This window comes from Meles meles, chromosome 8, assembly GCF_922984935.1.
Source record: "Meles meles chromosome 8, mMelMel3.1 paternal haplotype, whole genome shotgun sequence".
NCBI classification, from domain to species: Eukaryota; Metazoa; Chordata; class Mammalia; order Carnivora; family Mustelidae; genus Meles; species Meles meles.
The window spans coordinates 98,077,232-98,095,537 of NC_060073.1; the positions used below are offsets into that span (position 1 = coordinate 98,077,232).

An 18,306-nucleotide genomic window follows, 5' to 3' on the forward strand; every position below is an offset into this window, starting at 1 on the left:
GGCCTGACGAGCTTAAGAGGGCACCGTGTATCCCCAAGGTCATGGCCCTGGATGGTCAGTAAAAAAGAAAAGGATCTCACCGTGGAAAAAAGTCTGAGTCTCAACATTTTGTACTGGGTTTGGTTTATTTTGAGTTTCAGTCTCGGAGCCCCCATCTCGGTTCCTTCCAGCTACAGAAAGGCCTCTGCCCTCCCCCTCGGGCATTTGTGAAGAATGTTAAGCACGGGCAGCTCCTCGGGTCCACCCTTTCATCAAGGTGGAAGCCCTTTGTGAAGCCCCCCCCCCCCCCCCCCCCCCGCCCCCAGAGATGCTGGGCAGCAGGGGGGGCTAATTGGCTCAGTGTTGAGCTTTTGACAAATCCTGAAATGAATACAACAGAGGAGCTGGGGAAAGAGGTGTTCCTGAATGCAGGTGGGGGTCTGAGGAGAATGGAAGGGGACTGTGAATGGACTCTTCGACAGGTTTTCCCATGCTCCCTCCCAGCCCGGGACCAGGTCAGGGAAGGTGGCTAACGTCAGCCCCCTTCCTCCCTCGCCTGTCACCAGGGAGCCCTGCGATCGGAAAGGTGGAGGAGACAGAAGGTCCCCCGAATCCAAAATATCTCCCTAGGGATCTATCTGCTGCAGTATCCAAAAGTCTACACCTGGAGGGCTGTTCCCTAACGATACAGCTGCTGTTAGTTACTGACACCGGTCAATGAGTTCCCTCAAGCCTGGCAGGCCGGAAATGTGCCGGTAAGCCCCCCAGCCAGTGTGCATCTCCAACCTGGAGAAATCTGGAGAAGACCCTTCTCCTTCTTCCGTTGCCTTCCCTCCATTAACAGTCCCTTTGCAAGGAGGCCCGAGGCAGTGAGCAACAACTTTCTGACCATAATGGCTCATCAGAGAGAGAGAGAGGGGTGGATTGGAAGGGGAGTGGAAATGGCTACTAATTTCAGTTGTTCTCAATCTCTGCTGCTCTATCCTAAGGCTCCACATTCAGGTGTCTAGCTCCCAGGTGCTCTTTCCCTCCTTGCACCCCTCCTTTTCTGGCATAACCGTGGAGGTAAAGGCTGTATCCCAAGCTGCGGCGAGGAGAGCCGCCCGAGGCAGAAGCCACTAGCTTTAGTCTGTTTGCTCTGCTCCAACAGGCCAGAGTCCCAGGTCTGCTTTCATGGTATCCTTGCCCTGTGCAGCCCTGGTCCAGGATCTCTCAACTCCTAGACACCTGATAAGGTGATACAGAGGACTGTGTTCAGAACCATTGTCTTAAGGAGTAGCAGCATGAATGCCCCTTATAAGCACATTTAAACATTTTTTTTGTTAGTTTTCAAACAGTACAATACTGGTTTCTGGAGTAGAATTCAGTGATTCATCACTTCCATACAATACCGAGTGCTCATCCCAACCAGCGCCCTCTTTAATCCCCATCCCCCATCTAGCCCACCCCCCACCCACCTCCCGCCATCATCCTTCAGTTTGTTCTCTGTAATTGAGTCACTTATAGCTTGTTTCCCTCTCTCCTTTTTTTCTTTCCTCTTCCCATATGTTCGTCTGTTTTCTTTCTTAAATTCCACATATGAGTGAGATCATGCTGTATTTGTCTTCTCCTGTCTGATTTACTTCACTTAACATAATACACTGTAGTTCCATCCCTGTCATTGCAAATGGCAAGACTTCATTCTTCTTGATGGCTGAGTAATATTCCTGTGTGTGTGCGCGCGCGTGCCACATTTTCTTTATTTATTCATCAGTTGATGAACATGTGGGCTCTTTCCATAGTTTAGCTATTGTTGATAATGCTGCTATAAACATAGGGGTGCATGTATCCCTTTGAATCTGTATTTTTGTATCCTTAAGGTAAATACCTAGTAGTGCAATTCCTGGATGGCAGCGTAGTTCTATTTTTAACTTTTTGAGGAAGCTCCCGTACCGTTTTCCAGAATGGCTGCACCAGCTGCTTCCCCACCAACAGTGCAAGAGGGTTCCCGATAAGTGCTTTTAATTAACGAGAAGAAAACACTAGGTTACATAATGTAAAAGCGAGACTAAGAATAATGATTCATGAGATTTCCTTTTGAAATATATGTACATGTTTATTTTGTTAACAAGCACAATGAAATGCTTACCGGGTGACAAGCTTGTCTGATTTTTACCAGTCTTCTAAATTTATGCCACTTATGAATAAATATCTATATGCTATTTACAGCAAGCATCATCCTTATTACGAATCCGTGAAAGACTTTAACACAAACCAACAATTCATGTGTGCTCCGTCTTTCATTGCCCGTGTAACATGAGAGGTGCTCACAGCTAAAGCAATTAGAGACAACTTTGGTCTGCAGGAGAGGAATTCGCGATGATTCCTACCACGATGATGATGATAAAAGTAATACTAGTTCATCTTTATTCTTGATTATGTCCTTGTTTCTGGGCCAAGTTCTTTATAGGCGTTACTTCCCTTTACCCTCACAAAGTCTTCGCAAATGGTACTATTTCTGTTTCTCATTTTGGTGAGAAAACAGATGCACCAAGCATGTTAGGTGCAAGTTAGTTTTCATACCGTTCTCTGCCGCTGCTCTCAGGAATATTCGCAATGGATACGGAACGGTGGTTGTCTCAAACCAGAGAATGGAAAGTCAGAGCAGTCACTACATGGCATGCCTCTTCCGTGACACTAGCCTGGGTGCTGTTGGACACCTTCGATCCTCAAAACCAGCTGGTAACATGTTACGTGGATACTTGTGCTGATGAGAAGACTCACCCCGGTTCATACTGCTTACGGACAACAGGACCCGAGAGAAGGGTTCCAGCACCTCCGGAGACTAGCCCAGTTAGAACTGCCCTAGGTGTTAGGTATCAGGAAGGGGACTTAAAGCAAAACCTTCAAGCAGCTGCTAAGACATTATGTCCAAATCTTTGTGTTCCAATCCATGCTAGAGCTACAGATTGGCCAGAACTTGCTCTAACAACACCAGCCTCTTAGAGACCTTGGCGTAGTGTACCTCCTTTTTCCTCTTTGAGAAGAAGGAGGGAAATTGTCCCCTAGAGACAAAGTGATTGGCCTAAGTCCACACAGCAGAAGGGAGGATAAGGAGAGATCTGGGAACAAATTATACTGAACAGGTTTCCCAGTCTTTCCCAGTCTTTTGTTCAGTGCTTTTTCTACAAGACCATCCAGTCTCTAGTAACATTTGTTAGCTGCCCCCTCTGCAAATGTCCCCCGCCGATCTTTGTCTTTTTACGTCTCAGACAGGGATGGACTCCTCCGCTGCACGCATGCAACAGAATGATATGGAAGATGGCATCCGTATCTGCTCAGCACCTGCCGGTCTTTCTTTTTCCTGTAAAACGATCTCCGCATTCTTTGCTAGTGCAAAGAAGATGTGTAAAGTCCTTTTTTTCTCTCCTGGTGTGTCGGTAAATTAATCTAGCATCACAAACGCAGTCACAGAGTTAGGTGATGTGTGTGTAATGGGTTTAGGCGGTGAGTCTCCCGGGCTTAGGCTGTTCAGCATAAAAAAGGCCATAGAAATCTCCCTCTCCGTGAAATCCTCTTGCACATAATTCAGGAAATGTACAAGACAATGAGAATACAGTCAAACTATTGGAATTTCTTTTTGAAGAAAAAAAATATCTTGCAGGGCAAACTGTTGATTACCAACCCTGGTCATGGTAGGAGGGCTAGCTACCTTGCAGTTATCAGATGTAAAACTCCGAAGGCTTGGGGGAGGGTTGGGCCATTTAATAACATGTCAATATTAAATTACATCATAAATAATCAGAACTTCCTGCATATTTAACGGGAACTTTGTTGTATAAATTTGGAAATTATCCAAATAGAACAAGTGACTTCTGTTATTACTGACCCCCCCCCCCACCACCACCACCCCGGGGTTCAACATATTGTGGGGGTTTAGTTGTCATTTTGAACTTTGGAACCCTTAGCAGAGAGTAAAAAGAAAGGCCCTAAACCAATTGACTTTCGATGGTCATTCTTGCTTCTCTTTGTCAGTTTTAAATGGATTAATGGTTTTCTTATGCAAATAAGATAAAATAAAATCCAAAGCCAGGACCCAAAGCAAAACATGTGAAGTCACTGTTTAGTCGGAGAACCTTCAGCAGACTGAGCCAGCTTGATGATGATATCCTTTGACCAATCTTGCTGTTGCCAAAAGGGACACTTCTTGACATTTACCACATCTATTAGATCATTTCTAGCCCAAGAATATTTTAGAGGCTTAAAACATTAACGTGAGTTGGTATCAATCCAGACAGAAAGATTTGAGTTTCTAACCTAAGATAAAGTATAAAGATTAGTTATTACGATGACCCAAAGAATAAAGTCTCAAGGTCTTATTTACAATTCAAATCCTCCCTATATGGCTCCAACTGGCTCACTAACTTCATCTCCCACTGCTCCTCTGCTCTAAGCTCTGCGCCAAGCCCTATCTAGAGTCTTCTACCTGCGATCCTGCTTTCACAGGAAGGAGGAGAATGGACCCATTTCTTACTTCTTTCTGAGTCTTTACCAGTCTCTGAGCTGAGATTAAGATCTCTTTCCTTCCTTTTCTTTTTTAAGATTTTATTTATTAATTTAATTTAATATATTTATTTGAGAGAGAGCAAGAGCATGCAAGAGTAGGGGGAAGGACCAAGGGAGAGGGAGAAGCAGGCTCCCTCCTGAGCATGGAGCCTGACTCCGGGCTCCATCCCAGGACCCTAGGATCGTGACCTGAGACAAAGGCAGATGCTTAACTGACTGAGCCACCCAGGCACCCTACAAATACATATTCTTAGCTTCTCCCTCCTAACTCTATATAAAAGGACACAGCACTGTATATGCCATTCTGCTTTGACATCTTGCTCCCTATTTTCCATTTCAAGACAGCTCCTAGAGTACTCGCTTTCATCCTCCCAGTTTTACTGTGATGTAGTTGACATACAACATTGTATAAGCTGAAGGTGCACAACATCATGATTTGATAGACAGATATATTGTGAAAAGATCCCCACAATAAGTTAACATCTATCACCTCACATAGTTACAATTTTTCTTCCCATGGTGAGAACATTTAAGATCTACTCTTTTAGCAACTTTCAAATACACAACATGGTATTTTTCACTATAGCCCTCGTGTTGTATGTTACATCCGTAGGATTTACTTAAATTCCCCCCTTTCCCCACCCGTCTCTGATAACCACCAATCTGTTCTCTGTTTCTATTAGTTCTATTACCTAGATTCCAAACACAAGTGAGGTCATCTGGCATTTGTCTTTCTGTGTCTGGTTTATTTCACTAAGCATGAAAGTCCATCCATGTTGCTGCAAATGGTAGAATCTGGAGTACTTTCCATAGCAATGCTCCAGAATGTCTTTTCCCCCCTTTTTTGGCTGCATACTATTCCATTGTGTGGCTGTAGTTCCTCATGATGGACACTCTAGTTGTTTTTAATCTGTCCTAAACAATGTTGCAGTGAATGGACCTTTGCATGTAGCATTTTATATGAAAGCAAGAGTATCTGGAGGATAAATTTTAAGACTGGAACTACTAGATCAGAGGGTCAAAGCATGTGAAATTTTCCTAAATGTCATCAAATTTTCTTCCCGGGAGGCTGTACCATTTTTTATTCTCACCACCAGTGTATGAAAGTATGGCACAGGCATTAGCATCCCCATTCTATGTATGAGGAAACTGAGGCACAGAAAAATATAAGGGGACGCGTGGGCGGCTCAGTCGGTTAAGCTGCTGCCTTCAGCTCAGGTCATGATCCCAGGGTCCTGAAATCAAGTCCCGCATCGGGCTCCTTGTCCAGCAGGGAACCTGCTTCTCTCTCTGCCTCTGCCTGCCACTCTGCCTGCTTGTGCTCTCTCTCTGACAAATAAATAAATAAAATCTAAAAAAAAAAAAAAAAGAAAAATACAAGATTATGTAGTTACTGTTCAGGCAGGGACTCACACTTGTGCTCTGCTGCCTCCTTCTCCTTCAGTGTTTATCATACTGTTATCAGTGTTGTTACTTATTTTATATAGAGATAGGCCCACTCCTTCTAAACCTTTATGAACACAAGTCCTGATGTTCAGAGTCCCTCTAGAAAACAGAAATTGGGGCAATTAAGGCAGTGCCTGGTGAGAGTGTGGGAAAAGGGAAATGCAGTAGGAAAACTTGGGAAACAAATACAAGGTCACAGCTGGTCACTGAACAGGTGCTCCTATTCAGCCACGAGGGATGTCTCCGGATGAGGAGGACTGGAAAATCACACCACTGGGTGGAGGAAGGGAGAAGGAATGCGTTGAGCTCCTCCATGTCCTTCTCACATTCAGGGGGCAAACACATCCACACTTCTGGTTGGGTCAGCAGACCTCTCAGATGCTGGGGGAGTGAAATCCCAAGCTTTGCAGGCTCCAGGAACAGCGGGAAGAGCCCCAGATGGGTCACTATGATAGATAAGGGTCCTAGAGACAGGTGAGTACAAGGGATCCTGAGGAAGTCCATAGATGTATTTAAATCTAGGCATTTTCTTTAACTTGTTACTTTATGCCAAAAAGGTGCTCCAAGAAAGTCTTTTAATGGACACATTAATTTGTAGTGATATTAATAGAGAGAAATATTCTTTATTGTTATCCTTGTACATTAATGGTCCAAGTCTCTGGACTCCAAGAGTCCAGTCTCTAGAGCCAGGATACGTGGGTCGGAACACAAGTTCTGACATGGACTAGGTGTGTGTTCCTGGTCAGGACACCTCATGTTGCTCGGCCTCAAGCTCTCTCATTTGTAATACGGGACTCATGCTTAAAATAACACTTGGCATAACAAGTGTTATATAAGCATTAACTATTATTATTATTATAAGATCTAACTTTATTCAGTGTTTGCTATTGCCAGGCACTAAGTATTTACATGTTTTTACCTCAGTTAATCTCTCTAGCAACACTATGAAAGGAGGTCATATTATCAACCCTCTAAGGGGTATTAATACCATCTCACTTTCAGAAATGACGAGAAGAAGACTCCAAGAGTTTAAACAACTTGGCCAAGTCCAATGAGATGGAGTGAGAATTTGATGTAGGTCGGCTTGACTCTCCTCAGTCTATCATGTTACTCTTAGAGAACCAGTTTTAACATTTATTTTGAATTATAAAAGCAGCCAGTTCAGGCCTAAAAGTCATGAAATGTACATCTGTGTCACTTAAGCATCTGTCAACCTTCTATTCATTGTGGGCGTGGGCACTTGGCTCATGGTATTTCTCTTAACATTTCTCTCGGTCTCGTCACTGTCTCCCCATCTCTCCAGCCCTGATCCCATAAATTAGGTTAAGCTGAAATCTCTACACCACTTCCTCCACCAGCAACCATTAGCCTCCTAGACCTAATCATTACCCGGAACTGTTCCACTTTGGAAATGGTGATCATAACCAAAGACCTGGTGGATTTTTCACTCCTCAATCCTGTAACTGCTCTTTAACCTCCCTCACAGAAATCTCTTTTTCTTTTGACATCTTATTTTAGTAATCATTCCTTTCCAGCTCACACTGTGGATCCTAGGATTGATGATTTAAATTACTTTCTTACCATACCTTGGATTATTCTCCTTCTCACACATCACCCAGCAAAGCTCCAAATTTGGATCAGTGTTAGCTTTTCCCTTTACACTTGAGTGGTTACACTTTGATAGAGAAAATCAAGCCATCATGCACATGCCTCCACTACGAATTCATGATACCCAACCTCAGCCAGGCTCTCAGCATCACTCCTTACTCCTGTGATTGATTTTCAGCTTCTAATTTTCACCTCTCATTTTTCCTAATGGCTATTCCAAACCCTCACCACCTTCCTCAAGCATCTTCTTTATGTTATACACCTTGAATTTAGTAAGCAACATTCCCTCCAAATTCATTAGGATAACTGAGGGCTTTAGATACTGGAATTTTAAAGCTTGGCCACAACTTTAGAGGTTTCCATAGTCTTCCTGAGCGGATCGCTTCTACTTTCACAGCATAAATATACTCCATGCTGATGACTTTCAAGTTTTTATCTCCCGCTTAGACTTATCAATCTTGTGGACACCTGTCCATGGAGGTTCCACAAGGACCTCAAATTCAGAAGGCTCAAAATTGAACACACCATTGTTTCCTTAAAACCTGTATCTCATGTAGGACATTATGATCTTCTCAGGCACCATGGGGGTAGGGGCATGACCACCATCCCCTCAAGCTAGGAGGCTGGTGTCATCCTTGAGTTCCCTCTCTTCTTCACTTTCCACATGCAGTTTCCAAGTCCTGCCAAACTTTCTTCTTGTTTATGGAACCTCCCCTCTCTTCTCTGTTATTCTTTTCTCTCTTATTTTATTGTGGTCCTAGTGTAGTCTCTTGATCCAACTGGACAGTCCGGATGGCTTCTGAAGCTTCCCAATTTTTTGATCTCAGACTTGGCTCCCTCATTCTGTCCTCATCACTGCTGCTAGCTAGATGATGTTTCTAAACACAAACCATATCATATCCACTCCCACTTAAGATCTTGCATTGTGTCCCCATTGCCTACAGAAAAAAGTCCCATCTTCTTGGCATGACATGCATGGCCCTCTGTGATGTGGCTTTAGCTTCATTCTGCAGTGCTTTCATTTACCAGTCCCTACATAGCACCTTAAACTTCAACCACAGGGTAGAGTCTGCAGTTCCTGTGGGCTGCCTTGCTTCTCACTTCTATACCTTTATTCATCATGCCCCCCTCTGCCAAGATGCCCTTCTACTCCTTCACCTTTACCTGACTAACTCCTACTATCTTCTAAGACTTAGTTCATGGGTCAGTTTTTTTTCTGGGAGCCATTCTTGACAAGCCACCTTTCCCTTCCCCCGAACTCCAGGCAGTATTAGCAACACTGCCTTTGACTCCCACAGCCCCCCCGTTGATTGCACTGAAGACATCTCAGCATACTTGCCCATTTATGTGTCTGGATCACAATTACATGGTGAGCTCTTTGAACCTTGGGGCTATGTCATATTTCTCTATATACCTCTTTGCCTAGCAGGGGCATAGAGTAAGTGCCCGATAAGTATTTTTATTTTTTTAATTTCTTTTTAAAAATTTTATTTATTTGACACAGAGGGAGAAAGATCACAAGTAGGCAGAGAGGCAGGCAGAGAGAGAAAGGGGGAAACAGGCTCCCTGCTGAGCAGAGAGCCCGATGAGGAGCTCCATCCCAGGACCCTGAGATCATGACCTGAGCAGAAGGCAGAGGCTTAACCCACTGAGCCACCCAGGCACCCCCCCGATAAGTATTTTGAAAGTAAATGTTGAACAAATAAATGCATGACCCATTAATGAAATACTATTTTATATATGAAATGATTTTCCCACTTTATGAACAAGGCAGAGAGTAGTCAGTATCAAGAAACATTATTTTTTGCAACAAAGAGTATCAATAAACTGATTATTTCTCCATCTGATTATGAGCAACTAGAGGCATAGTGATAGTCAAACGGCATCGTGAGATGGGGGTACCCAGAGAGGAACCAAGAAGTGTTTACAGTGTAAGCGCTGTGGTGGTGGACAGCTAGGATTCCTGCAGAGTAGCCACGAGAAACCTGAAAGACTTCCCTCCTAGTCATACAAAACTCTCTAGGTTAAACCTTCAGTGGTTGTTTTATTTGCTGAATGAGAAATCACTTAATATACCTTAAGTTAAAAACATGCAGATTTGTGATTGGAAATAAAAAACGGGACAATGGAAAGCAAACTAGAGTTGCCTCTCATTCACCCTGCCCTCCAGCTGACTTTCTTAGGCTCTAATGGTTTCACAAAGACCTGGACATAGTAACAGCAGAAGACCAAATTGTTTGTCCACCACCACTTTCAAAGCATTTCTTTGTGGAATTCAAGTAAGAGGGTAAGGGAGACTGGCATGTTTTTCTGAAGTTCAGTACTGAGGGTTTTTATTTTTATTTTTTTTTTTAAGTCAGCTCCACCCCCAGCGAAGAGCCCAATTAGGGGCTTGAACTCACATCCTGAGATTAAGACCTGAGCTGAGATCAAGAGTTGGTAGCTTAACAGACTCAGCCACCCAGGCACCCCGGTAGTGAGGGTTTTTGAACTTCAGGTATCACTAGGACTCCTTTTGTAGTTAAAGTAATAATAAGTAACAATGATGGTAAAAAGAAAAGAAAAGAATGCTAGTTCAAGTTATTATAAAGAAGTCACAGTCCTTGAATACCCAGTGAGTGGCAGGTGCTTTTCGTTAAGTATAACGCTTCACAACAACCTTGACATAGAAATTATTTTTCTCTTTTTTCTGTTTGAACAACTGAAGTTCGGCGAGATCAAAGAACTTGAGGCAGGTCCAAAGGACGAGATGGGGAGACTCTGGGACCAAAGGCCACGTTAGCTTCACCAGGTGACCCTGCGCCTTTCCTGGTCACTGAGCTTTGTTACCTGCTCGCGTGTATGTGAATGCAGGGCGGGATGAAGCTGTCTAAAGAACTAAACACTGAACGTGTTGGAAAGCCTCAGGAGCCACAAGCGGCGGGAAGCTGGAAGCAAGACTGCACATACTAGGTAGAAGCCAAGAGAAGGGCTGGACTCGCGGGCTCCACGGAGAACTTAGGTGGCGGGGCGAGGGGCGGGGCGAGGGGCGGGGCCTGGGCGGGCAAACAGGGGAGCGTGGAGACCATTCGCGGACCGGCCAGAAATGCCGCCTCTCCGGGGGAAGCGAGGTGAGGACAGAGTGAGCGAAGGCATTGTGGAGTCTCCGTGAGTTGCTAAGGCAGCTCATCCTCACCATCCTAAACCAAAGCAGAGACCGGACTCGACCTTCCTGGGCGGCTTTCCCGTAGAGCAAGCAGGAAGGGGATTGGGAGAAGGTCCTGCACAGAGCGCCCCCCTGCCCCCTGGCAGATTGGTACGGCCCATCCCCCCGCCGCTGATCTGGCAGGCTGCGTGCGCACCCTCCGGCGGGGCGCGGGCCGGCGGGGCGCTGCGGCCTCTGCGGCCCGGTTCCCTCCTCCCGCTTCTCGCGTGCTCCTCGCTGGCCCCGCGCCCGCCGGTGACGCGCCCGCGCTCCTTCGCGGAGAGGAGCGCGGCCGCGGGGGCGCGCCCCGGTGGCTCCGCCCCCCTAGCTCCCTCCCCTGAGTACCGGGTGCCCTGCTCGCGCGGCTCGTGCAAGGAGAGCGGGGACCCCGCGCCAGCCCGCCCCTGCGTCCCCGCCCCGGCGTGCGAGGCGCCGCGCCCTCCTGCTGCCGTGCTCGGTGCATGGAGGGGCCCGTTCGGATCGCAGCCGCCACCGCCGTAGCCGCCGCCAGCGTGCGGGGGATGACCTGGGGGTGGCTTTCGGAGCCGGCTGCCGCGCAGGAGGTCCGGGGACTGAGGTTGCCCCGCCGAGAGGTGCGGGGGTGGGCCCACCGCAGGATCGGAGGGAGGGGTGGTCCAGGGACCCCGGGCTTGGAGGCCACGCGGCTCGGGCGCGGGAGGTCCGCGGGAGAGCAGGCCGGCGCGCCCCGGAGGGCGTAGGGGTACCGGGCTGCGTGCAGGGTCTGGGAAGGGCAGCTGACGGATGCCCAGCGGGGGAGCTCCGGCGCTCCGGATCCTCCGGGACTTTGAGCCACCTCGTGGGAGGAGGCGGGGTGAGGTGTCAGTAACACGCTTAAATCTCTTTGACGGTGATCCGCTGGGGCAGGTGAGATCCAGCATAGCCGGGAGTAAGGGGCGCCAGCACGTTTTCCCAAGGGAGCGGGATTCTTCGCCTCTCTCAACCTCCATCCCGCAGAGCGCCTGCGAGAGACAGTGATTTATGTGTAGGGAGAAGCAAGAGAAATTTCCTGCACAATGTATCTTTCTCTGCCTTCACAGACTCAGTGACTTCCCAGCCCCAGGGAGTGTATTTTTCCTTCTCCTCTGTAAAGCTTTCTGTGGATTGTATTATCATTTGCTAAATACATTACAGCTCGCTATTTATTTCAGTCCGCAGCTTACAGACCTTTGTTGCTTTCTCTCCACATCTAGGGATTTCAGTAATAAATCACTGAGGAGGATAGATAGACTCTCTCGCCCTTGCCTTCATTGTTCTCCCTAACCCCACCAAATCAGGTGGAAGGCTTTCCAGAAGGAGCTCTTCTCCAGAATGCCTTCCTTTCCTGGTCAGGACTATCAGAGGGTGGCAGGTGCTTTAAGGGCAGGCTGCTTTCCAATTGAGGTCTAGAATTTAGGGAACACCACTAACAGAAAATGAGCCCTTATGTCTTAAAACAAATGCTGTGAGAAACAAAATTGAACCAAAAGCTAACATGAGATTCATTCTCAGGGCAGTGGCCAGCAAAAATGAAAGAGGCCAGTCGTGTTTCCATGCCTCACTGATACCATTACCCTCCGACTCCCAGCTGACTGCTTGGCATACCTGAAGGGCAGTGTCAAGGAGGAAAAGGTAGGGAGGGGAGCTGAAAAATAAGTGGGTTTATTCTCAGCGCAATTCTAAGCGTTCTGTGACATTTTATAGCTCATTTAAAATAAGTAGTCTATTTTAGCTGAAAATGGGGGGGCATTGTTCAACTTTTAGGACAAGATGAAAAAAAATTTCTGGAAATTTAAAATTAGTGCTTAACTAGAAAGCATTCTTAGGAACGCAGAGAGGCACCAAATACTGTAGTTTCTGTTATGCACATGTTGAAATAAACTGCCTCATACTTGAAGTTATATGAGAAGGATGGAGAAAACCTGTTTCATTTTGTAAAGACGTGCCCTGGGTGTGTGCTTGGCAGTGGGTAGAGCAGAAACATTTATATTTCTATGAAAAACACACAAGTGTATATTGTTTAACTTTCATGCAAAACCTCGGATATAGTATTTGCAAATCTGTCTTTGTTTGAATAGTTTAGTCAACCAGGAAAATCAGTTACTAGAGGTACTGTGCTATTGTTTGTGTAGTAAGTCACTTGGGATGCTTTGATTGATTGCTATGGTTCTCATGAACCTCCTCTTCTGTGGAAAGTACTTAAACAGCTCTGACCCTCAAGCTGGGAAGTACAAAGAACCCTTAGGACTTGGAGCATACTGATCTAGCCTGTGTAGTTTGGCGTCTGAATCAGTCTTACCCTTTGCCTTCTTTGCAAGAAAGGAGTTAAGTTCACTTAAAGATAGGACCCCTCCCCCCTGCAAATCAGCAAGGTATATATAGAGATGGAGGCTTTGTGTGGGAATAGAAACGTCTGTCATGGGCCTCTGCTCTAAGGAGGTCAGGTAAAATATGTTGACTAGTTCTGCTTTTCTTTTTCCCACTTTGCCCTTATGCTGTCATAGCTTTCTAGATGATTTCATTTATGGGTTTGTCAAGATAGACATTGAAGTAAAAATTTTCCTCTCTAGAAATGTTTCTTTTGCACAAATTTAGACCAAAAATTGGTGATTGTGTCTGAGCATATCCTGGGGAAATGATCAGGAGTTCAGCATTGTCTTAGTGAAATTAGTCTGGGGTGAGAAATTAAAAATAACTAATTGAAAAATTGGTTATTTATAACGTGTAATTACATTAGCTATGGCCTTGTAATTAGCATTTGTACTGTGCAGGAGAATATGTAAGACAGCGCATCAGGGGAGCAGATGAGTTGTCTACACAGGTAGTCTTTCTTTAGATATATGATCTTATTACTTAATAGAGACTAATTAGATTAGAAAGAGAATTTGGAGTCTGGTTGCTAAATAGGTTGCTTTGCAGGACTTGATTTTATGGTGATTTTTTGACGAGTGCTTTTTTTTTCCCCCAGAAGTTTTATTAACTTGGATTGAATTAGAGAAGGTTTTATTGTTTTTATTCAAGATTTTATATTGCATGTAAACATTCCATTTATTTATAAACATTCCTTTTATACATTTTTGTTGTGTATATGGCCCTCATTCACTTTTAAGAGACTGAGGAGGAGGGCTTTGATTCTTCTTCGGTTAAAATTATAAGATCATATACAGAATAGCCTTCATGTCATTTTAAAAATATTGGATTACAATTAAGCGAAAAACGGGTTTGTTGGTTTTTTTTTTTTTTTCTTTTTTTAATCCTTCAAGTTTTCCGTCATTGTTTGTGCTCTTTCCCCCACTGTCAGGCTTAAATACAGTATCATTGTCATCTGTCCCCTGAATAATGGTCCTGAGGTGATATTATTAATGTGGCCTTTTAAAATCAAACTAATTATACTTGCCTAAAAGAGCCACATGTGTGTGATTCTAGCTGCCTGGTGCCTTTTGAGAGCCCGGGAGACAAGCTAGTGAATAGAGCTGAAAATTCATTCTGTATTTGATTAAATGGAACAGACTCGCTGCTTCTTACCCCAGCAGGGGCTATGAGATCTCTTGATCCCCGAAGCGGCTCCAGGACCCTGGGAATTCCATTAGCGAGCACCTGAGGAATTTCTGCCCTGCAGTGCCTTTTTTGTATGTGTGTATGTGTGTGTGTGGAGAGGGAGTGGAGCTGAGTGGTGATGGGGCGGTGGAGGGAGGGGGGCGGAGAGAGGCTACATTGGAAGACTCCATATGTTAGCAGATCTAAAATCAAGGCATGATTTAACAGCTTATCTTGTAAGAGAAAAGCCTAACCCGAAGGCAGATTGCTAGTCAGGACTTTCCTCCAAGCAGGACTGCGTGGGGATGTGTTGCTTGCACTGAACCGAGCGCCACTCTCAGTACAGAAAGTCGCTTCTCTGCTTTCGCTCCGAAGCACAAGCATATACACGTTGCAGCCTTGGTAAGTCTTTTCCGAATGATCTTTTGATAAATATGTAAAGTTGTGTTACAGTTTGGTCTTGCCTGGAAGGACCGATGTATTGTTCTAGTAACTTTTTAAACTGAGTGCAAAATCAGACTTTTATGGGAAGCTTTACAGAGCTTTACAGAGATGAAAGCCTCATTTGATTAGGCACATTTTAGTGTGCTCTTTTGTTTTTATATCCTTTTATTGCATTCTTGTTACCTTGTTATAGAATTCAAATTCATGGGAGGTGTATGTTTCTTTCCTGCTGTCTTTTTGAGAGTTCTGATTTTTAGTATCTTTCAAGGCATTGCTTTTGCAGACTTGCTAGCAGCCACAAGCAAATGAAAATATATTCGTGTAAAATCTTTGGAAACATGAGTGTGTCTTCCTCCCTAGCCCGCCACCCCCCTCCACACACCCACAGCTGCCCCAGATAATTTTTGGATACAAACATTTTTCAGAATATTAGTCCAGTTTGTTGCTTGTGTACTTTTCCAGGAGGAGCAGTTCTGAATCTTGGATGGTATTGTTAATTGATTTTCATATTCTGAGAAGAGTTAAACACGAATGTGAATTCCAGTACCAGTTTTCAACTGATGCAGAATGCTGTAGCTTCTTCGATGGTTAATTTGGTATATTTTGTTTCCGATTAAAATCATGTCGTGTCACAGTGCTTTTCCCCCCCTTCCAACATGTAGTCCTCTCCCAAACTGTCATCATGCAGAGTGCTGGGAAAATAAAGAAGCCTTTTAGAGACCACGTTGAAGTCTTTCCCACCTTACTCCCGGGTATCCCTTTTCTAGTGCCGCCACACTGAAAGGACTCTTGAATGAGTTGGAGTAAACACGGAAGTCAGCAGTGTGCCTGTCTTGGTTCACAGTGGTTCAGACTCTTTGGCCGTGTGATATATTTTGATGGCCAGAGATCATAAAAAAAAAAAAAGAACTACCCCAAAACACATTTTGTTCTGCTACATACCAGCTGGAATGTGCATGGGACTTCAGTTCTGGACAGCCAGTAACGTGCCTTGCAGTCACAGAATCAAGGAATGGTAGTCCCTTGTATCTGAATTCAGAGGGAAAGAAATAGCCGGATTATAGGACTGAACTGAGATCTAGTCTGCTTTCTGTTTTGTTGCTTATAGCTGCCTGGTCGATTTTATTTTTAGATTACCGTACTAGAAACAGAATGAAAAAGTTGACACATATAGCTTGCTTTTCAGCTACATATTCATGTTAAGAGACTGGCTTGCTGTTTTTGTTTGTTTGTTTGTTTTGTGAACCGGGGCAGTGAACTTGACCGAAATCTTGGTTTCCTCATCTGTAAAATGGGAATAACAATAGTATCTCTTACCACTTGTTGTGGGGACCTCATGGAATGATGAAAGTGAATTGCTTAGATATACCAAATCGGCTCTGAGGGTTAGCTGCTGTTACTTTTAGTAACTTTTCCCGTACACATTAGTCTATTACTCTGATCCAGCGTAATTTCTTTGAAGTACTAACTAGTAAGGAATTCTTGGAAGTAGTACATACAACTATAGTTGTATAGTTGTATAGTTGTACCATTTTCTTAATTTTGCAGTTGAACTGAAATGTTGCATTTTTATAATGGATTGTGTAATATAATACAATATTGCATTTTTCTAATTGATTGTATAATATAAGAATGTACATGAGTATACAGTTAATGTACATGAGCAAACAGCTAGGCGAGGTTTTACATATGCACATATGTGTGGTAACTATGACCCAGCTCAGGATCCAGAATATTTCTTTCACCTCGGAAGGTTCCTTGGTGCCCCTTCCCGGACCACCCGGCCTCCCCCAGCAGGCAGTTACTGTTCTAACTAGTCCCACCAGACATTAATTTGGGCTGTTCTCAAACTATATTTATAAGAATGGATTCATATGGTATATACTCTTTTATATTTGTTTTCTTGTACTGCTCATTGTGTCTATAAAATTCATCTGTGTTATTGTGTACGGTAGTAATTTGAGCTTTTTAAATTGTTATAGCATCTTTGGTGTGTTTTGAAATTTGTAGTAAATTTTATCGGCACATTGGGTATGTGGCCACTGGGAAGAAAGAAAATAGCACTTCTTCCTAAATTATTTGACAATCAGATCCTAGTGGCTAGCTTAGAAAAATTACCATGACCTTATTTTTGTACCTAAAATTGGGTAAAAGTAGTATAATTATTCCTAGTCACAATTATATAAAGCAAATCCATTAATAACTGTGTTGTTGTATGTGTGTGTTTTAGTATTTAATATTTTGTTTAATTTTTTTTTTTTTTTTTTTTCCGAGAGAGGGTGTGTGTGAGTGGGGAGGGGATGGGGCAGAGGGAAAGGAGAGAAAGAATCTTAAGCAGGCTCCACACAGAGCTCAGGGCCTGACACGGGGCTCGAGCTCAAGACCTGGAAATCACTACATGAACTAAAATGAGGAGTTGGACACTTAATGGACCGAGCCACCCAGGCACCCCTTTTGTGTGTGTGTTATTAGAAGGGAAGGAAGAGACCAACCTTAAAGCAGAGAAGAAGGACCATCTAAGGTAGCTTGTATCTTTCGTGCTTAGCATTTAATCCATAATCAATACTTAGAAATGTACACAAGAAACAACTGGCCCGGCATTAGCGTGATACTCTTTTAGAAGAGAACAGAACAACACAATGTTCTTTTGAAAAAGAAAAAAAAAAAAACAAAAAACACCCTAAAGGAAAGAAAATGGAGCTAAGATGTTGTTATGCTACGGAAAATTTTTGAAGAACAGGACTGTTCTTCTTCCCCCTTCAGGGAGAAGGTTTTGGCTTCTTCCTTGCTGTCAGACAATGTCAGACAATGCCTAGATGTTTAAAATTTCTGTCCATGTTGTTGGAATTCCCTCATGTGCTAAATAAAATTTATTTCACCTAAACAGTGAAGCAAGGCTACGAGATGAGGTCACTGATTTAGAAGGCCACTCGTTTGTTTCTTAAATTTTGGAGGGGGTTGTGGTTGAGGTAAATAGCTTGTATTTCTGTTCTTGGAAATGTTGAGGGAGGATTTTCTGGATGTTCTGCTTGAACACAAGCCACTTCTCTCTCAGGAGACATTGTATTTTGCAGCTCTTGTAATTTTATTCAATCTTATGATTTCATACTCCTTGACACGAGGTCGTTCTTCACCAACAGCCATGTGCAGGGATGGGTTCCCCGCACTCCAGAGAGACAAGTTGTCCCCTTTTCTACTTATATCAGACCACCAGTGGCCCAGATTACGGGGAGGTGGAGAGAGTTTAAATAGTGATCCGTGATTCATCTTTTGTCCCATAGAGGCGCTCCAAAGATGCAGATTTTGGTTCAAAAGAAGGAAGAACTGTGACAAATAGGACTGCCTCATGATAGAAAATGCTCTTTTGAGGGGACTTGAGCTCCTCTTACTAGACACTTGCTGAGGACACTGTGGAAGCCATTTCTTCCTTGGGTGAGAGATTGAACTGCATGACTTCTAATGGCACTTAGAGTACTGAGAATCCATGCAATGGGCTTTTCTGAAGGAGTGATTTTACATAACCAATCCATGTGTAATCTTGGAGGGAGAAAAATATGTTACAAAGT

At 44.2% G+C, this 18,306-nt stretch overlaps 1 protein-coding gene across 11 annotated transcripts in view; it reads left to right on the forward strand.

Annotated features, from left to right (window-relative positions):
* Positions 1-10,385: 10,385 nt before the first annotated feature.
* The window catches only part of CDON (cell adhesion associated, oncogene regulated), a 99,551-nt gene continuing 91,630 nt past the window's right edge, over positions 10,386-18,306 (forward strand). For 3 of the 11 annotated variants that reach the window (XR_006819939.1, XM_046014869.1, XM_046014879.1), the window contains exons 1-2: positions 10,960-11,355; positions 12,272-12,391. The gene's annotated coding sequence lies outside the window, so the exon portion shown is untranslated. Of the gene's footprint in view, positions 10,531-10,684; positions 10,874-10,959; positions 11,356-12,271; positions 12,392-14,589; positions 14,699-18,306 lie in introns of those variants that run through there. The other 8 variants (XM_046014872.1, XM_046014874.1, XM_046014876.1 and 5 more) reach the window with 8 other exon arrangements.